Consider the following 21,980-nt stretch of genomic DNA (forward strand, 5'->3'; position numbering starts at 1 on the left):
TCAAAATGTATTAGGAACCCAACTGCAGTGTAGTGTTGGTGGATTCAACAAATTGCAGCAGTCCTTCAAATACAGGCTATGGTTTCCTTCTGGGATGACCTCACCAGGACCCTTGGCAACAGTACTGCTCAGTAGACTCTGGCAGCATGATACTACATTGGTTGTGTTTCTAACTGAGCTGGAGTTGAAGGCATTCTCCAAAACATGATGGCAGTTGACGTCTACAGAAGTGCTAGTAAGTGCTATGGATGTGAGTCCGCCCGCCTATCACTATTCCTAGGGAACCGAAATTGGCAAAGCCACAGAGAGCATGAGTGGCAATTGTCTCAGCACGAATCGACATATATTGCTGCACACCATCCACAAATTGGGCCCACCCTCTTGCCTTAAATGGATCAATTTTGAGAGTTTCTGATAAGCCACAAATTTATTGAAGAATGTCTCATAACCTATGAGTTTGGCAACCATAAAGCTGTCTTGCCAGTCCACTCCCATCATGAAGGAAAAGGGCATGAAGATGTAGGAGCATATTATTTCGAAACTCAGTTGTGGGTAGTCAAACATGTTTCCAAACCAGGAAAGGGCTGAATTCACAAAAGACAACAGGGCCAGAAAGGCAATCAAATTCACAGCGATGTTCGCCACCAGGGAAATGGATGAGGATGCTCCCTGAGAGTTATTTTAGGTGTTTCTGTCTCAGGTCAAGAAAGTTTAGAAATAGCCAATGCTGCAGGTGTGGACATAACTGAAGCAGTTAACAGGTGAGAGGATGAAACCCCAAAAGAAATAAATGCACCTAAGATACTTGCAGCAAAGGTAGAGAACCCAGTGGTCATGATTGTGTGGAGTTCGGACTTGGTGACGTATGGTAAATGTGGTTGGACCAGCAGTGGAGACTCTGTCTGTCCAACAAATCTATTGCCAGAAGGAACTACAGATTCAACAGGAGATGTTCCCATAGTCACTAGCATTACCTATCCAACCTCTCAAACAAACATGGTTGATGGTCCCAATTTGTAGTGGTCCTTCCAACCAGCGACTGTGGTGCCCTCCTCAAAATGGGGACTTCCTGTTGCATCCTCTCTCCTTCCTTCCTGCTTCGATGTGGACACAGGAATGCTTTTTAATGATCCACTGCAACAGTCCGAGGTAGTGCAACATGGACATCACAGTGCTGAAGAAACCCACGATGGGCAGGACCTTAAATGCAAAAAAGTGGTCTTTATATTACTCACCAAAGACAAATGTGGCGCCGGCATCAGTGTACTCCAGGAATGTCTGAACTTGTTTCCGTAACCAGTCAAAAGCCACAAATCCAGTTTCTGTCCTTAGTATCAAAAGCCCAAGAAGAAACTGTAACCCAATACCCCAGAAGACAGGCCTCCAGTAGACTTTGGTTGGGTGCTTGGAAAATAGAAATGTCAGGATAATGTACATTAGGAGTCCACCAAAGGACACCAGCTGCTGTTGGCCCAATTTGGTGGTGTCAAAGACCAGCCAGAAAATAACTCCCAGGATCAGGCAGGCCCAAATCACCCACTTCAGCCAGAACCAATGGCTGTCCAGAAGCCTTTGGCCAGGAGACAGGAACTGAGCGATTTGAGACTCATATCTGGCCATGAAGTGATCCCAGATCACAAAGAAGATGGCAACCACCGTGATCACGAAAAGAGGAAGGGCTCTGCGAAAGTTCAGCACACAGGCCGCAATCACCAGAGCCAGGTAACTTGCTATTAAAATGCCCCAGATGATATACTTAAGGGCTGTTTTGTGTTCCCTACAAAACTCATAAACTGTACCATGCTTCCTTTCCAGACACCTTTTGACGTGTCTCTTGATCGTCCTCCTCATCTTCAGCCTTTCTTGGAGAACCCTATTCAGTGGTGACTTGCTCTTCCCCCTGTTTGCCCTTTTCTTGTTCTCTTTTGCACAACTCTACTCCTTAGTGGGTTGTCATTTCCTGACATGTTCTGGTTTTCAAAGCAGTCTTCATCACTCTGAAAGCCGGTGTCGCTGCAGCCCTCGGCTGTGAGGGCTACCGTCCTCTGCAGCTCCACAGAATTTTTGCTGCTCATGGATTTGGCTGGGCTCTGAATTCTTTTCAAATGTCTGGGCTGGAGATCCCCTGTACCTCACTAATCCTTCTCATTATCCTCATTCCTTCTGGCCCAGTTTTACTCTGGGAGGAAGACTCCTGTGCACGGGAACCGCAGATGGTCTCTGGTGCCTCTTTCCTGGTGTGTCAGATGGAGGGCCAGACGCCAGGTTCACTCCCCAGCTCACCTAGGAGAATCTGATTTATGACTTTTTGACTCTTTTTTTTCAGTACGCGGGCCTCTCACTGCTGCGGCCTCTCCCACTGCGGAGCACAGGCTCCGGACGCGCAGGCTCAGCGGCCATGGCTCACGGGCCCAGCCGCTCCGCGGCATGTGGGATCCTCCCGGACTGGGGTACGAACCCGTGTCCCCTGCATCGGCAGGTGGACTCTCAACCACTGTGCCACCAGGGAAGCCCTGACTTTATTTTTTGATGGTGCAAAACTGATAAGCATTCAGTAGAAACCTACTTTGAATTCTGAATTTTAATCTTTCCCCAGGCTGGTGATATGCAGTATGATGGTCAGTCTCTCAATACCCTCGGGATGCTGGGCAGTGGCAACTCCCAGTCAGCTATACAATCAGAAGGGTAAATAACTGATACACTTACAACCATTCTGTACCCACACAACCATTCTGTTTTTCACTTTCAGTACAGTATTCAATAAATCACATGAGATATTCAACACTTTATTATGAAACAGGCTTTATGTTAGATGATTTTGCCCAACTGTAGGCTAATGTGAGTGTTTTGAGCATGTTTAATGTAGGTTAGGCTAAGCTATGATGTTCAGTAGGTCAGGTGTATTAAATGCATTTTTTACTCACAATACTGTCAATTTACAATGGGTTTATTGGGATGGAACCCCATTATAAGTGGAGAAAGGTCTATAGTGGCTATCTCTAAGGAGATTGAATGGCCCCTGATGGCAGCCTGTGACATGTCTGCCAGCCTCTGTTTCCTACAGGCCACACCCCAAACCCAGTGTTAGTGTTTCCTCCTAATCACAGCATGAACAGGTAACAAGAACAGGAAAGCAATGAGATCTCTGTACACCTGATCAAGGAAAACTTCCTGGAGGAAGAAGACCCTAGAGAATGAGTAGAAGTTGAGGCAACAAAGGATAGTGATTCCTAGCGCAGACTGGACCCAGGTGTCTTGGATCTTCCACTTACTAAGCTGTGCCTCACTTTTTTCAACTGTGAAATGGGGCAGTTAGTGCTTCTCTCATAGCATTTTGTGAGAGTTCAATAAGTTTACACATCTAAAGGGCTTAGAGCTGAGCCTGGCACATAGGAAGGAGTCCATAAATGTCAGCTGTTACTATCTGACTAGGAGAGGATGGGGAGGTCATCAGAGCTAGGAGATGCAGCTGGGCAGTTGTGCTGTATGTTAAAAATAATTGCTAAAGGGCCTTCTCCCAGACCTATGAGTTTAATGGGGATGCTGGTGGTGAGGAGCATGAGACGGGGGTGTTCCAAATCAGACCTCAAATCCACGCTCATATACATGCCCACACCCACCAGGCACCCACAGACACAGGGGCACTAGACCCCATGCCTATGCACTGCGCCCGTGCACAGACACACACACACACCCACACACTCCTGGACACAGACCCACACGCGTGCTTCCTCCTCCTTCCCCAACCCCTCTCAGAAATAAAAGTGCTCCCAGCCCGGGGTGGGGGGTGGTTTGCACACCGCCGCAGACCCACGAGCCTCTCCCAGCCCCAGCGCCGGACAGCTAGAAATGTCGTCTGCTCCGCCGTCTCCAGGCCTGAAGGCTTCTAGCCACACCTTATCCTTCCCCGCTCCTCTTCCCAAACCCCTAGGCTCAGGGGCGGTCGTCTTCTACTTGCTCCATTCTTTATCTCCAGTAGATCTGAGAAGAGATTCGGCTGTTGTGGGACTGGCCGGCGGGAGGAGGGAGGTGGCTCAGGGAAAAGGGGAATCATCATACTGAGGTCAGGGCCGGGGGAGGGGCCAGGTCCCCCAAGGACCTGTATGTACACCCTCCCCCCCCACCCCCCACCGGGGATGAAGGAGGGCTCAGGCCGTGGGATGGGAGCAGTCCGAGGGGCTCGGTGCTTGGGGGGCTGTGAGCTTGCCCCATAATGGGGCGCAAGGTGGAGCCCTAGTGCTCCGTGCTGGGGAGGAAGGAGAGGGCAGGAGGCCGGCGTTCAGCTGGTGTCCAGCGGTCCCCGGGCGGGGCTCGTCCCCCGAAAGGCACGGACAAAGGGGCGGCCTCCCCGGACCCCTGCGCCGCCTGGAGCCGAGAGCTCAGCACAAAGCTGGGGGCGGGTGGAGCCGAGCCCGCCCCACGCGCCGGCGCTCACGGGACTGTTGATCCGCACGATTGCGAGCGACGTTTCCTGCGCCTAATCCCAACAAGCATGAAAACGGTTCCAGCGGGCCCGCCAGCAGGCCCTTTGTCCCGGCCCCTCGCGGGACAGCTGCAGCCGGGATCCCTCCCCCGTTTTGTGTCTCCACCCCCGCGCCCCTCTCCGCCCTCCCCAACTCAGCTGCCCGGAGGGCCGCAAGCCTCCCAGGTCTCTCTCGCCTCGGGCACTTGGGCCGCACAAAGAGGGGCAGTGCCCCTAATCTGGGGGAGGGGGAAGATTAACCCCAGGGTCTGCAGGGAAAGGTGGGACTGTGGAGGGAAGAGAGAGAGAGAGAGAGGGCTGAGGGGTGCGCCTTCTGCGAAGGTAGGGCTGTGCGAGTGATGTGGGCCTGCAAGTGAGAGCATAGATGTGGAACTGGAACCGTAGGTCGACATGCGTGAGTGGGCGCAAGTTAGCGGACTGGAGGGGACCCGGGTTGATTACTCAAGCTTCTTGGACTCCTCTGGCCAGCCCCCAACATTCAGTGTTCAGACAGCTCTCGGGGCAAGAAACTCCCTAGACCTTGATGCTCCCTGGGCTCCCTGGGACCTCCTCCACTCTGTGCCTTGGCCCCTGCCCATCCTCTGGACTCCAGCAGGGTCTCTGCCTCCAACTGCCCAATGGACAGCTCCCCTCGGATGACCCACAGCACCTCAAACCTCCCATGTCCCAAACTGAGCTCATCTCGTCACCCACAAATCTGCTCACCCCACTCAGTAACCTGGGGTGTAAGCCTTGGTCCTCCTAGTCACTCCTCGCACCCGTCACCAGGTCCTGTCCCTTCCGCCTCCAAACGCTTCTTTAGCCCATGCCTTCCTGTCCACTCCAGCTTCCCCATCTTGGTTCAGGCCACTGTCACCTCTCACCCAGAAAACTGGAAGGGCTCCTAGCCTGGCTCCCTCCCTTCTATTCACCACACTGCTCTGGAGTGGGCTTCCATAAGACTCCTGCAACTTAAGATCTTTCCAAGGCTCTCCAATTGCTTAGCTTGGTTCGCAAGGCCTTCTCTGACTGCTTCCTACATCCTCACTGGCCTGATCTTTCCCCAGGGTCTGTTGTTCTCAAGTTACTGTCTAGTCCACAAAGACCTTTCTCAAGAGCCTTCATGGAGATTTTTTCTCATGAAATCTCTGAGTAGCCTTGTTCCTCACAGAACCATCCTTCAGAACCCCAAGGTCCAGGGAACTACAGGGCAGTGGGAAGCCAGATCCTCCAGAGACAGTGCATGCTGGCTCAGCCTTGTCCACAGTATGCCTGCCACACGCAGGACAGCAGGGCTCCTCCCCAGCTGATGTGGTCCTGCCCTTCCTTGGGCTTCCTCAGGCCACCGTGGCTACAGAGGCCACTCCAGGTGCGTGAATCCTCAGGGCTGCCGGACACCCTTGTCTCTGTCCCAGATCTCTCGGGATGGACCACATCCCCAGGGGGCTCAGAACCCCACAGTCTGCAAACATGTCTGTGTCACACTGTTCCTGTCACCATTGTCACTAGACACCTCCTCCCAGGAACCTGCTTCCAAGATGCTCTCAAGCCCCCATCTTAGTCAGAGAGGAAATTCCTATATTCAACCAATATTTATTACTGTCTACCATGTTCCAGCCCCTCTGGTAGGCAGTGGTGATTCAGATGAATCAGACACAGCCCCAGCCCACTGGAACTTCACAGTCAATTCCTGGAGACCCAGACATGGGTAATAAGAGTGCAGTGTGATAAGTGCTAATACAAATCTGTCCATGGTGCTGTGGAAGCACTTTCTAAAACATGTTCCAATAGGCGGGAAGTAAAAGATTTCCAGGTTCAAAGGGAATGATCAGGAAAGCGTTCACAAGGAATTCTCTGGCAGTCTAGTGGTAAGGTCTCTGCGCTTTCACTGTTGAAGGCACAGGTTCAATCCCTGTTTGGGGAACTAAGATACTAAGATCTGGCAAGCCACTCGGGGGAGGCCAAAAGAAAATAAAGGAAAAAGAAAAAAAAAAAAGGAAAGCGTGCACAGAGGAGCTGATGTGGAGGATGTGACCTGGAGGATAAGTAAAAGTAGGTAAACAGCCTCCTAGGAAAAGTGAAGAGGACTTACCCTGGGGACCCAGGAACCAGGAGCCTCCGAGAGTTCAGAAGCAGGGCACTGTCCGAGAGACAGAGGAGTCTCTAAGCCGGCAACTGCAATGAGGAGCGAGGCTTTACCTGTACAACTGTTATGAATGCTTGTTCTCATGAGGTTGGCCTGAGACATCACATCACTTCCTGGGATGCTGGGCAGTATAATAAACTCAGTACAGTATCCCACTTGTCTGTGAGCCACACAAGCCTCTGTCTTCAGGTACATTCAGAACCTTCAGAGTTTGGGAGTGTATGGGGTAGTAATGGGTACAGACCGGGAACCCCAGAAGCCAGTCTTCTGAAGAAAGGGCTTGTGCACCAGGCCACTGGGTTTCATTATGGGAACCAACAATACTCCCGCAAAAGACCCTCCCCGCTTAATATCAACTAAACTTGGTTCTGCAGGAACCCGACAACATAGGCTCAGTTCAGAACATGCAGGTGTACTCAGATGTATATGTCTGTGTCCAGAAGTTCAAAGCTTCTTTTATCTGGTGGGTCTGGTGGGTTTCAATGCCATACTCCCCCTCCCCCTCCCCCAAGTTTATTCCTACTTGCATCCGTGTGTTATTCCTATCCCCGTGGCCAGCTCATCCTCTCCCCATTCTCAATACCATCTTTCCCAACTCACTTCTCTATTTCAGCCCAAAGCATCGTCCTAACAACAACAGCAATAAGAGAAAGAAGGCGGCGGAGAAGGCAGAGGGGAGCAGAAGAGTATTTTCTTAGAGTGCTAACTTTGTGTCAGGACAGGCACTGTTCTTGCTGCTGTACCTGTGTTAACTCATCTAATCCCTAGGAGAAAGATACTACTATCATCCGCATTTTGCGGATGAAGAAATTGAGGGCCGGGGTGTTGAGCAACTTGCTTAAATTCACATAGCTGGTAGGAGGCAGAGCCAGGATTCAAACCCAGGCAATGTGGCTGCAGAATCAGTGCTCTCACCACCTCAACTCCACGTTGCCCCACAACCACTCCCTACTTGCCTTTATAACCATCTTCATATTCTCCTACCCTATCGCCATCCCAATCTCATTCCCTTTAGCATCCTGTCCTACACATATTATCCCATCCCACTTACTCCATGCCCAGTTTCATACCCATTCCTCACCCCCCCCCACCCAACCTTTGACTCTTCCTCATTTCTATTCCCTTCCTCTTCCTTTTACCCCTTGGAAAACTGGCTTTAGAGTCTGTTTTCAAGTTCACTAGGCTTTGAACAAGAGATACATTCACTTAAATTTTTGGAGCCTTAGTTTTTTTCATCTGTTTGAAAGGGTAAGAAAGCAAGTACCATCTACTTTACAGGATTGCTGTGAGTATTAAATAATGCTCTTGTAATTGCTTTGTAAACTGCAAAATATTTTACAGCCCAACGTGTTGTTGTTGTTTTGTTAATTTGCCTTGATATTATTTTTTACCCCGTCTAGAAGCAAGTGTTTTAATTTCAGTTATTGACCATTTGTTTTCTAAACAGTGAAATTGTTATGCTGTTTTGAAACCAATTTTAATGGAGGCTACTGAAATGGTCATCTTTATTGTTTGTGATTATTAATAATTTAAGAAAAAGAAAAGTAAATGTTGCTTGTATTAACAAGGTTGGGATTACTTTCCACGGGAGGTCCAAAAATGGAACGGTTGTGAATGAGGGTGCTCTAGGACAGGATGGGAAAGAGCTGAGATGGGAATGGGGAATGGAAAAGAGGATGGAGAATTGGAAGGGAACAAGGTAGAGATAAAGAGCAGTGAAGGGATACAGGTGAGAAAAGAATGACCAGGCTGTATCAAGCCTTCCTATGTGCCATTTCACCCTATTTTATTATCCTATTTTAGAGGTGAATAAACCAAAGTTTCTTTAGGTAGGTTCCATTTCTGGCAGGACAGACACAGTACTCTCTATTCTCACATTTCCCCTCAAATGCCTACTAGAAAGAAACAAGGTTTCAGACTCCTTGCCTGAGAAACAGGCTCATCTGTACCCAGAAGGGAGCATCCCCATGACCCACCTGGGACTAAGTTCAGTGGAACTGAGCAAGAGATGGGAAGTTGCCATTGGGATGGAAAGGGGAGGGAGACATGGTAGCAGGCGTCTGCTTCATGCTACAGCTTTACAGTTAATGCTCCAGATGCCTGTTTCCTCCTTCTTTGGGAAAATGGAGGGAAGGGAAGGTGCTATCTCTTCCACTTCCTGTGCCTAGACTACCTGAAATCCTCATACGGCTTCCCAGGACTCACAAAACCCCTCACCCCTGAATTCCTTCCTACCCCCAAAACTCACCCAGATAGGAGCAGAATCTTCTAGGTTGATTTCCTGACCTCTCGTCCCCTAACTTGTCTCAGGTACAATCACCACCTTGATCTCCGTAATGAAACTCCTTTTATATGAGACACTCAGATACTCCCCTAATTATTACTGAGACCTTCTAGGTTGTGTGTGTGCATTTGTGCACGCACATGTGCATTTTGGGGATGGGGAGTCTGAATGGCTACATCACGCCTAATGAACTTCACCCAGAGAAGGTTAATTACCCTCAGAAGTCCGTTACTAAATTAGCAGCCTATGGCTCTGCTCCCCATTGTGATAATATCCCATTATATGTGATCAGAGTTTTATAGTTGATAGAACCTTTCCCTCTATTTCCCCATTGCTTTCTCATGACTACACTGGGAGGTAAGCAACGGTGTGCCTTTCTATAGAAGAGGAAACAGACAGCCACAGATGCTAAGTGTCTTGCACAAGGTTGAACAGCTTGCAATGGAGCAAGGACCCTACTCCTTCAACTGAACACTCAACTGCCCAGGTCTCACCCAGGTCCTCCTTGAATCACACGGCAACAATGTGGCAGGACTTAAAGGAAAGTGTTGCTCAGGCGTGCAGGGAGAGTTACTGGCTCAGTTGCAGTGCCTTGGCATTTGGATAATTCTTTGAGTGGGACTGTCCTAGGCAGGGTCCCAGTTTAGCACCCCTGTCCCCTAGACATGAGATACCAATAGGACTGCCTACACACTTGAGATGAACAAAACATCTCCCTCATATTTTTAAAGCCCCCTATAGGGGTGGTATCGCTCCCACTTCTCTCTCCTAACCACTTAGAACCACAGGGCTACGGTCTCAGCTTTGGACACTGGCCCCCTTTCTATTGTCCACCCCCTACCATCCCTCTTTTCTCCCCGGGCAGTTCACCTCCCTCTTGGACTCTATCAGCTAGAAAACGTCAAGAGTCACTGAGGCTTGAGCCCCATGGCTCTGAGGCTTAAGGAGGCTGTTCCTTTAAGGAGGCTGGTTCCCAGGACTAACGGGGGTGGGTGGGACAGTGACGGGTGGGGCGGGGCGGTTGATAGAGAGCGAAGGGAAAGGACCCCACCCCCGCCCCCTGCAGGCCTCACCTAATCGCCACACTCTGCGTTATTGCCCGCCTATCGCGGCGTTCTTTTAAATAAAATATGCAAAGATTTCCCTCTCATATTATCTCCCCAGGCAAACTAGCTCAACTCCAGCTTGTTAATGGAAAAAATGCAAATAAGGCTTCCCACCTCTCTCCCTCAGCCCCAAGGCCCTGGACAGCTAATGCGATTCCTTCTTTTTGGGAATTTCTGTTTCCACTGAAACCAATTTTTAGGGGGATGGGGGGGACTTTTCCCAGGTGCCATCCAAAGGGAGAGACTTAAAAGGGAGGGAACAGGGGCTTCCCTGGTGGCGCAGTGGTTGAGAGTCCGCCTGCCGATGCAGTGGACACGGGTTCGTGCCCCAGTCCGGGAAGATCCCACCTGCCGCGGAGCAACTAAGCCCATGTGCCACAACTACTGAGCCTGCGCTCTGGAACCCGTGAGCCACAACTACTGAGCCCATGTGGCTAGAGCCAGTGCTCTGCAACAAAGAGAAGCCACCGCAATGAAAAGCCCATGCACCACCACCACAGAGTAGCCCTTGCTCGCCGCAACTAGAGAAAAAAAAAAAAAAAAAGACATGGCTTCTACCCTCATGAAGCTCACAGTCTAGCAGGCCATTTAAAAGTTGAAAAGCAATTAGAAGACACCTAAATCAAGCAATCAAAATCAATGTCACAATAGTGAAATAAAATGGACATCCACCCCCTAACATGGACACAATCTCCTAGGCAGCACAACTGCCAAGGATGCAGAATCTGAGGAATGAAGACCAGAAGGGAAACCACAGGACAGACCTAAATTCAAGGTCAGGCTCAGCTGGCAGGGGGCTCTTTAGAATATCAATGTCATGAAAGAAGAATGATCTGTTCCAGATTAAATGGGCTAAAGAGACAAGACAACTAAACCTGCAATGCATGATTGTGGATCAGATTGAAAAAAGGGCAATGTCTGTGAAGCACAGCATTGGGATGTTTGGCAAAATGTGAATATGGATTGCATTATACATATTTTTTTTAACATGAATTAACCATTTATTTATTTATTTATTTAAAATTTTGGCAACGCTTGAGGCATGCAAGATCCCAATTCCCCATCAGGGATCAAACCCGTGCCTCCTGCAGTGGAAGAGCAGAGTCTTAACCACTGGACCACCAGGGAAGTCCCTGTATTATACATATTTTATTGTATCTACTTAAATTTCCTGAATATGGTCATCATATTATGGTTACATAGAAGAGTCTCCTTGTTTGGGGGAAATCTATATGGAAATGTATAGGGGTAAAATCTCATATTTGCAACTTAATCTCAGATGGTTCAGCGAACAAATGTAGCAAAATATTAACAATGGGTGAATTAGGTGAGAAATTTAGGTTTGTTCATTGAATTATTCTTGCAACTTTTCTGTAGGTTTGAAATTTTTCAAAATAAAACGTTGAAAAAAGAAAAAAATATAATTGACTTTTTAAAAGCATGATAATGATATTGTAACTATGATTTTTTTAAGTCCTTATCTTTTCGAGACAGTGGCTAAATAAAACATTTTCAGATGAAATTAAATGATCTGTATTATTTGCTTAACAATAATATAGGAGGAGGGAGGTTGTTGAGAGTTCAGGTGAAACCTGATTGGTGTGAGCGAATAATTGAAGTTGTGTGGTGAAGACGTTCTCTTTTTTTTCTTATATTTGAATTTTCTGTAATTAAAAGTATTGTTGTTTTTAAGAAAAGCAATTACAAGAAATGTGGTGAGTGTTAGAAGGGAAGTATGGGTCTAGCAGGGGAACGCAGTCCAGTCTGAGGGGTTTGGAGCAGGCTTTCTAGAAGAGAGGAGTGTTTAAGCAGAGACTCAGAGTGAGCAGGGCCAAAGCGGGGTTGAGTAGGGGTGGGGTAAGGAAGAGCTCTCTAGGCCAATGGTCCAAAAGGTACAAGAGAGAGGTGGAGTATGCAGGACCCCAAGTGAGGCAGAAAGGAGAAGCCAGGTGGAGAGGAGAGGCCAGGTGGGGAGTTGAGATGGAGCTAATGAGGGCCTTGCTGTCCAGCTAAGGGCTTGGGTGTTTTATCCCAAGGGCAATAGAGAGCTTTAAGCAGGGAAGTGACAGGATCAGATTTGCATTTGAGAAAGACCACCCCGGTGCTTTGTGGGCTAATAGGAAGGTGCCAGGCTGGGGACTGTTGGAAACTCCTGTCCTGAGAGTTGCACCTGAGTCGCTTCGCTCTCCCGAGCCTTCCTGACCTTCCCTTCCCCACTAAGGGACAGAGCTTGGGTGCCAAATTTCAAACCTGGGACCAACCCATCCCTAAAGCCCTGTTGGCTGTCATCCTATCTCCAATTCCCATTACCTTCACCATCATAAGGAAGCTGTATGGCTGATGGTTAAGAGTTCAGACTCTGGGGCCAGGCTGCCTGGATTCAAATTCTACTTCGGTCCCTTTCTAGCTGATGACCTTGGACAAATTTCTTCACCTCAACTTCCTCATGTATAAAGTGGGGATGATAATAATACTACTTACGTCACAGGGAAGTTGTGAGGATTAAATGCACTGATATATACCCAGTGCTTAGAACAGTGCCTGACCTGCAATAAGGTCTCAATAAATCTACTCTGAAATAGGTGAGGGAGATTAAGGGGCACAAACTTCCAGTCACAAAATAAATGACTCATGAGTGTGAACTGTACAGTGTAGGGAGGGGAATGTAGTCAATAATTATGTGATATCTTCGTATGGTTACAGATGGTAACTAGACTTATCATGGTGATCATTTTGAAATGTACAGAAATACTGAATCACTATATTGCACACCAGGAACCAACATAGTGTTGTAGGTCAATTATACTTTAAAAACAAGCTAACTAACTAACTAATAGAAAGAGATCAGATTTGTGGATACCAGAGGTGGGGGGGTGGGAATAGGAAGAAAGTAGTCAGTAGGTACAAACTTCCAGTTATTGGATAAATAAGTACTAGGGATGTAATGTATAACATGATAAATATAATTAACGCTGCTGTATGTTATATACAAATGTTATTAAGAGAGTAGCCCTAAGAGTTCTCATCACAAGGAAAAATTTGTTTGTATTTCTTTTATTTTGTATCCATATGAGATGATGAATGTTCACTAAACTTATTGTGAACTTAATGTTCACTAAACTTATTTCGTGATGTCTATAAGCCAAATCATTATGTTGTACACCTTAAACTTATACAGTGTTGTATGTCAATTATGTCTCAATAACAAGAAAAAAAAGAAGTCTTACTCTGTACCAAGTACTGTTCTGGAAGGATGTGGATGGATTGAAAGGGAAGAGAAAGATCTCAGCTTTACTGGACAGATGGAACACAGATCAAAAACAATATCAAAACACTGTATTTTTGCATTATTTGCAGTATTAAATACAGCTGGAAACAACCAAGGTCCATCAATGGGGAAATGGCTAAGGAATTTGTAATATCTAGTAATGTTCAGGAAGAGGTTGGGAAAATCCCCATTTTATCATATTAGGTGAAAAAGCCAGAAGCAAAATTGCAAATGTTATATGACTTCAACCATATTCTAGAAAGAATAGAAAGGAAAAAATATTCAAAGGAAATACACTGAAATATTTACAGTGGTTTTACCTCTAGATGGTGCTATTTGGGTGTAGTTTAATTTTAAAAAAAATCTGTTTCCAAAATATCTAATAATGTGCATGAATTACTTTTATAATGGTAGGGGTTCAAGCTTCTTTTGTTAAAAAAAAAAAACAGTGCTTTTGGTTACAAATGAATAATGGTGAACATCATCAGCCATCAGAAAAATGCAAATCAAACGTCAGTGATATAATCACTTCACACCCGCAAGGATGGCTATAACCAAAACAACGGATACTAACAAATGTTGGTGAAGATGTGGAGAAATTGGAACCCTCATGACCCGCTGGTGGGAATGTAAAATGATGCAGCTGCTTGGAAAACAATCTGGTAGTTCCTCAAAAGGTTAAACATAGAGTTACCATGATTCCACAACCCAGCAATTTCACTCCTAGAACATATACACCCAAGAGAATTGAAAACATATATTCACACAAAAACACGTATACGAATGTTCATAGCAGCATTATTTATAATAGCCAAAAGTGGAAACAATCCAAATGTCCATTAACTGATAAGTGGGTAAACAAATGTGGCATACCCATACAATGGACTGCTACCCAGCAATAAAAAATACTGATGCATTTTAATTTATTATATTATAATTATATTACATTATATATCATCTCATCTCATATTATAAAAGTAATAAGGCCACCAACTACAAGTTTGAAAAGTAAGGTTGTAGGATTATGGATGGCTCCATATAGATGGCTTGAAGTTGCATTTCTGTAGTACTTTACATACTAAGAAAACAATGTTGTCAACATCTAAGAATGAGGGGGAGATTATGGGGAGGGGAGAGGGGCTAAAGATACCGGGCATGACTTTTCTCTAATACAAGGACTCTTACCATGCTGGTGTATTTTCTTTCAGATTGTTTTCCCAGATCGTATTTATTTACATGCAATCGTAATGTATAAGCCTGATGAATCCTGATTTTTTGACTTAACCTTGCAGTAATCACTTTCCATGCTGTTGCACAGACTTTTTTTTTTTTTTTTTTTTTTTTTTTTTTTGCGGTACGTGGGCCTCTCACTGTTTTGGTCTCTCCCATTGTGGAGCACAGGCTCTGGACACGCAGGCTCAGCGGCCATGGCTCACGGGCCCAGCTGCTCCGCGGCATGTGGGATCTTCCCGGACCGGGGGCACGAACCACGTGCCCTGCATCAGCAGGCGGACTCTCTGCGCCACCAGGGAAGCCCGTGCACAGACTTTTTGACCATTATTTTTAATGATTTTGTAACGTTACATAGAACAAACCACAACTTACTTAACTCATCCTCTATTAGACATTTAAGTTGCCTCCAACATTTTTTTCACTCTAATATAAATAATGCTTATAATTAACAGCTTTGTTCCTATTTTCCCTCATGTTGCCCCTCATATTTCAAACTACAATTGACCCTTGAACAAAATAGGTCTGAACTGCGCAGGTGCACTTAAATGCAGATTTTTTTCAGTAGTAAATACTACAGGACCATGTGATTGACTGAATCCCTTCATGAAGAACTGCAGATACAGAGGAACCATGAACAGAAAGGGATGACTGTAAGTTACATGCAGATTTTCTACTGCTCAGAGGGTCAGCACCAGGAAACACCCCCACATTGCTCAAGGGTCAACTGTGTTTGGGGTAGATTCTCAGGGTTAGAATTCCTGGATCAAAGTGTCTTTTTTGCTCTTGAGAGATATCGTGAAGTCATTTTCAAGGACATCTTTGCAGGGACTTCTCTGGTGGTCCAGTGGTTAAGATCCTGCGCTTCAGTCGCAGGGGGCATGGGTTGCATCCCTGGTTGGGGAACTAAGATCCCACATGCCCTGTGGCACAGCCAAAAAAAAAAAAGACGTCTTTGCAAATTTAATGAATACAAAATTAATAATATTAGATATGATTGTATACATAACAATTAATAAACTATGTTATATATTGTTATATATAATACTACAATTAACTATATATTATTAAACTGTTATTTTCATTTCCTCCTTCCTTTCTTCCTGATTTCTAGTGAGGCTGAGTATCTCTCTTTTTTTAAACAGTATCCCAATAAACCTTTCATGTAGCACCTATTCTGTGCTAACTGGCTCTTTCCACTGAACCTTTTGGAAGGCAATTGAAGCCGTAAGGTTGTGAGGGCCTGAGCCAGGCCAGTGATAGTGGGAAAGGAGATGGGGCTGAATTCAAGAGACTTTAGGCAAAGTCTGATACCCTCTCTGAGATGAAGTACCAGTTGGTTGCCGGGTAACGGCGAGGGAGGATAACTGACTCAGACCTGACAAGCCTAGGAGTTTGGTCATAACATGAGAGAAACCCAGAAAAGAAGCAGGTTCAGTTCAATCTGGGGCATATTGATTTTGAGGTAGCCAAGGATGTCCAAGTGGTGACTGTTGTGGTACATCCCCCGGATCCCTCTTTCAGGGCCAAAACAGTCATTCCCCCATTTCTGGAAGTGTGGGTGGCTGAGAGCTCTCAGCTGAGTCCCTCTCTGTATTTGTCCTCTGCTAAGAGAGTCACCTGGCCCAAGGTCACACTGCCTTCCCAGGCAGCCAACATCAATGACTGACCAATGTGGGGATACAAAGGCCAGGCACCCTTGCTCAAGGCAGGACCACATTCCAGAACTCATTTTAGGATTGACTGTGGCTTTTGTTTTGACCATTAGGTTCTTTCAACTGCCCAGTTCTACTTCCTCCTCTTCCCCACTGATGTTGACCCCAAGACCCCTCCCCAATAAACTTCCTGCTTGCAGAGCTCCATCTCAGATTCTATTTTCTGGGAACCAACTTTAGACAGTTGGAAGCACATATCTGGGCTTGGGAGAAAAGTTTGTTTGAGAGATGAAGATTTGGGGACAGTTTGTTGTATCAAGGTGGACGTGGGGCAGTAGGCAAGGTGATGGGAGATGAGGGGCCAGAGAACAGAGACTGCATCTGAGGGAATAAAGGCCTACATAGAGGGGGTGGAAAAGGAAGAATATACAGAAAAGGGAACAGAGGCATGACAACATAAGTTGAGACTAGTGTTTTCTTTTTTACTTTTTAATTAATTAATTCATTTATTTTTGGCTGTGTTGGGTCTTTGTTGCTGCAAGTGGGCTTTCTCTAGCTGCAGAGAGCAGGGGCTACTCTTCATTTCCGTGTGCAGGCTTCTCATTGCAGTGGCTTCTCTTGTTGCGGAGCACAGGCTCGAGGAGCGCGGGCTTCAGTAGTTGTGGTGCACGGGCGGCATGCGGGATCTTTCCGGATCAGGGCTCGAATCTGTGTCCCCTGCATTGGCAGGCGGATTCTTAACCACTGCACGACCAGGGAAGCTCGAGACTAGTGTTTTCTAAAGGGCCACCAATCAGGGCCTCTCCGAGGCTGACTGAGCCCAGGCCACTTTTGTTTATATGAGGGTCCAGGGTATATTAAAAAATGTCTAATACTAAAGCAGTGTGCTTTAAATGTGATATAATTTATTGTTTTTTTCCAAAGGTTTGTTTTATTTATTTATTTTGGCCATGCAACGAGGCTTGCGGGATCTCATTTCCCCGACCAGGGATTGAACCTGGGCCACGGCAGTGAAAGCCCAGAATCCTAACCAGTAGGCCACCAGGGAACTCCCAAAATGTGATATAATTTAAATGCTTCCATTAATAAATTAATTAATAGTGATACCAAAAAAACCCCCAAACCTATATATAATCTCATTGGAACTAGAAGTACAAAATTTAGGCTCTTCATAAATATGAAGCCTGTTCCAAAAGTCTCTCCAGGCTACTGATTGTCCTACCTTTCCCTGCACTAGGCCCTACAGTCAGCAGAGGCTGACCTCATCAGAATTTGGAAAACAAAACCAGGAAAGAAAAAATGTTGGTGAAGGTGTGTAGAAATTGGAGTCTCTGTATATTGCTAATCGGAATATAAAATGGTGCAGCTGCTGTGGAAAACGGTATGGCAATTCCTCAAAAAAATATGCATAGAATTAGCATACTATCCAGAAAATTTTGCCTCTGGGTAAGTGCCCAAAAGAACTGAAAGCAAGAACTCAAAGATGTTCATAGCAGCATTACCTACAGTAGCCAAAAGGTGGAAGCAACACAAGTGTCCATCAGTGGGTGAATGGATAAACAAAATGTGGTCTCTACATACAATGGAATATAATTCAGCATTAAAGAAGAAGGAAATTTTGATACATGCAAAAACACGGAGGAAACTCGAGGACATTAGGCTAAGTGAAATAAACCAGTCACTCAATGGCAAATATGCTTCCACTTAGATAATGTAGGATAGTCAAATTCAGAAAGACAGAAAGTAGAACGGTGGTTGGCAGGGGCCAAGGAGCAGGAGGAATGGGGTGTTACTGTGTAGTGGGTAAGGGGTTTCAGTTTCGCAAGATGAAAGGAGAGTTCTAGAGATGAATGGTGGTTTTAGTTACACAACAATGTGAATGTACCTAATGCCACAGGACTGTACACTTAAAAATGATTAAGACTAAAAAAATGATGAAAAGGGGCTTCCCTGGTGGCGCAGTGGTTGAGAGTCCGCCTGCCGATGCAGGGGACACGGGTTCGTGCCCTGGTCGGGGAAGATCCCACATGTCGTGGAGTGGCTGAGCCCGTGAGCCATGGCCGCTAAGCCTGCACGTCCGGAGCCTGTGCTCCACAACGGGAGAGGCCGCAACAGTGAGAGGCCTGCGTAACGCAAAAAAAAAAAAATTATGAGGAAGGTAAATTTTATGTTATGTGTATTTTACCACATACATAAAAACAAACCAAAAAAGTGATTGCCACAAGCTCCACTCTTGTGAGAGTGCATCCATCCCTGACTTGCCTGGACAAATCAGACCTAAGTGACTTCACGCAATCCACACTCAGCATCATCACAATTTGCAAGCAAGTAGCACACAAGTTACACCAGCCATCTGAGCCTAGGGACCAAAAAACTCTATAGGTGATGTGGCGCTTTATAAGTCATAATTGAAAAATGAATTACTTGTGGTTGGTGACTAACAAAATAATTAGCTTACACCCACTACCAAAAAACAAGTCTACAAGTAATGAGCATGGACAGCTCGAATCAGGTGTTACAAAAACTCAAATTCTGATTTTGGAAGGATTCACCTCTTTGACTTGGGTAATCAGTGCCTTTTGGGAAAAAAAAAAAAAGAGAGAGAGAGAGAAAGAGAGAGAAAGAACCTGAACTGGTGTCAGTGGACTTGCCAGCCAGTGGTGACTGGAAGAAGTACAAAGATGGTTATATGATCATCATAGTCTATGTGAACGGTACACTAGAGTTGTACAGTCCACAATCTCACAACCATACTTAGCTCCCTGAGTGGCCAGCAATGAGTTAGAGGAACATGTAAACACTTCCCAGAAAGCTCAGAAATACAAGAGCGAGGGGATGGACTTCTGTGGCCACCCAGGATAAGGGCTGGGATTATTGTTATTTGAATATAGCCTCGAAGGCACAGGTAGTTACCTAAGGGAGTCTCCAGCTTATGCGTCGGCAGATGTGTATTTGCTGGACCCCTCCTCAAGCAGGTGAGAGCAGAGGGAAGGTCTTTATCCCTAGGGCCAGGAACTGGGTGTGACACCCTTGGTTGTTAGGATGGTGTTTGTACAACTCTCATAGATTAGTCGCTCTTCCCAGAACAGATGTGAATGACTGTGGGCTGTGAGGGTTGGAACTGGGGTCCTGAGAACCTGACCTTAGAGGCAGCTGAGCCCCTCGCTTGTGCAGTGGTTTAGCTCAGCCCTGCCCACCTCCGTCCCAATTCCAGGGTCAGAGAAGGAGGACCCAGAAGAGAAGCTAATGGCCCTGGGTTCAGTGGGTGTCCTGGGTTCCCATGACGCTGGTGTGTTAGGGTTGGGGAGGGGGCACTGAGGAGCTTCCCAGGCTGCAGTTAGGCCTCTTCTGAGGGGCTGAGCTGGGGCTCCAGAGGCTTAGGGTTCTGGCCAAGTGCCTGCTCCTGAGCTGAGCACCCAATCAGCCTCCTGGCCTTGCTCTGGGTGCTCTAACCCTCCCCCGCTGCAATCCCAGCTCACCAGAGACCTGACTGGCTGGGTCTCTCCCAGGCAGGTGCATAGACAGGAAAAGCCCAGGGGAGAAAGCAGCTCCATTCCTTCGCCAAGATCCTCTTGGCCCCTTTTTACAACCTCTCTCCCAGAAGGTCCTTTGCGTAAATGGAGTGAGAGCCAGAACAGAGTAAGCCTCTGGCTCTTTATTAAAGATGTGTGTGTGTGTGTGTGTGTGTGTGTGTGTGTGTGTGTGTGTGTGTGTGTGTGTGTGTAGAGAGAAGTACACTGAAAAATGAATGTGTCCCTTTTGTGTGTGTGTTGTGTGGAGAGAGAAGTACACTGAAAAATGAATGTGTCCCTTTTCCAGTTTCCCCACAGCTTCCACTTCCCAGCCCTGCTCATCTGTGCAGATAGACCTCGGGCTCATCATTAAGTCTCTGTCTCTGACACCTGTGCAGCTTCCATGCCTAGGGCACCTCTGCCTCCCCTCCCCCTCTCCCTCTCTGTCTCAGCTACCTACTGCGCTCCAGCATCCCTGAAGCTGCTCCCTCCCACCCCAGTGCCAGCCCTCAGAACAAGCCCTCCACAAAATAACTTCCCAGCCCCACTCCAGCCTTGGCGCTGAGCTCCTAGAGAATAGGAGGAGGCAGAGGAAGGAAACAGAAAAGAAATACAGAGAATATAACTGGGTCTAGAAAGATCAAGTTTAGGGAGAAGAGAGTCGGTCTGTCTGTCCAGCTATTTTATACTCACCTACTCCCCCAGCCACCTGCCCACCTGCCTGTCTCTCTTCCCCACTTCTCTCTCTCCGAGTTCTCCTTTGATCTATATTTTTCATTCATTCATCCATTCTTCATTTACTGATCAAACACCAGTCAAGTAGACTTGCAAAACAATTTACATACAAGAAAAAATTTCCAAGCTCTACTTTTGGGAACTTTAACTTTCATCCAATACTCCCTCTCTTGCTTCCATTCTCTGACCAGGGATGGTTTGTAACATCCCCGCTGTCTCTCTCTCTCTCTTTCCGAACCCTTATGCCACCCAGCCCCACTTGTACTACATTCTCACTAGCACCCAAATCCCTCACCCTTGGCTTCCTGCAACACCTGCTTGACTAATATCCACACTAGGCTGCCCACTGAGGATTGTGGGAGGGTGCTCTTGAGGGGCACTCAGTGATGCTCCCTCTCCTATTCCCACAGCATCCCACATGTTCAGACCCTCCCCACTCTCCTTCCCTAAGCCCCTACCCATTCTGCTCCTCCTATTCCATCAACCGGGGCAAGCTCCCACTTTGCCCAACCCCTCAAACCGCCCCCCCCCCGCATCAAGTGATCTTTGTGCTCTCCCCATCCTTCTTTCCCTCTGAATTCTGATTTCTCCTTCTGGGAAAGGCCACCAACAGCTTTGGATTTGACCCCTGCCTTCTCTAGCCTTTGTGGGCTTCTTTTCTTTCCTGTATCTTCTGCCTCCACTGTTTCCTTCCCTCAGGCCCAAAACACCTTCCTGCTCCCCCCTCTCCCACTGCCACCAGCCCAGTCATCTCTCTGTAAAGTCCCACTTCAGAAGAACCTCTTATCTCCCTCTCTGTATTGCTTCCCTCTCACTTTTTAGATCACTACAATTAATTAGGTTTTGTCTCCCACTACTCCATGAAATGGTTCTCACCAGGATAATCAATGACCTTCATGTCTTCAAATTTAATGGTTTTCATTCAGTCCTTATTTCACTTGTCCACAAAGCAATATTCAATATGATACTTTTTTTTCTTTTTTTTTTTGCGGTACGCTGGCCTCTCACTGTTGTGGCCTCTCCCGTTGCGGAGCACAGGCTCCAGACACGCAGGCTCAGCAGCCATGGCTCACGGGCCCAGCTGTTCCGCAGCATGTGGGATCTTCCCGGACCGGGACACGAACCCGTGTCCCCTGCATTGGCAGGCGGACCCTCAACCACTGTGCCACCAGGGAAGCCCATCAATATGATACATTTGATTCCCTTTCTTGAAACCTTTTTATCTATTGTCTTCTGGGACATCATTGTCTACATGTTCTTACCATACCTTTGTAATAGTTTCTTCCTAGCATTTCTGCTTAAGATGTCAGACTGAGCTGGCATTTTGCTCCAAAAACATAGAAATGTGAGACAGAAGCTTTTAGTTTTATTTTTTTTCTTCCAATTATAAAGAGTGTATAGCTGAGCTTGAAAGCAACAAAGGTAAAATTTCAAATACCAGAACACCACTACAATTCCTTCAGGGTTGAGTTGGAGCCAAAGCTCTGTTGCCCATGAAGATGTTGAGATCTAAGCTTTGGGGCTGGGCTTACAACACTACATGCTGGGGCAGGAGGCAAGACCATAGGCGAGAACTGGGCTC

At 46.7% G+C, this 21,980-nt stretch overlaps 1 pseudogene; it reads right to left on the reverse strand.

Annotated features, from left to right (window-relative positions):
- Positions 1 to 2,075, reverse strand: LOC103081306 (solute carrier family 28 member 3-like; annotated as a pseudogene).
- Positions 2,076 to 21,980: the final 19,905 nt, after the last annotated feature.

Source organism: Lipotes vexillifer, unplaced genomic scaffold (assembly GCF_000442215.2).
Source record: "Lipotes vexillifer unplaced genomic scaffold, Lipotes_vexillifer_v1.1 scaffold213, whole genome shotgun sequence".
In the NCBI taxonomy this organism is placed as follows: Eukaryota; Metazoa; Chordata; class Mammalia; order Artiodactyla; family Lipotidae; genus Lipotes; species Lipotes vexillifer.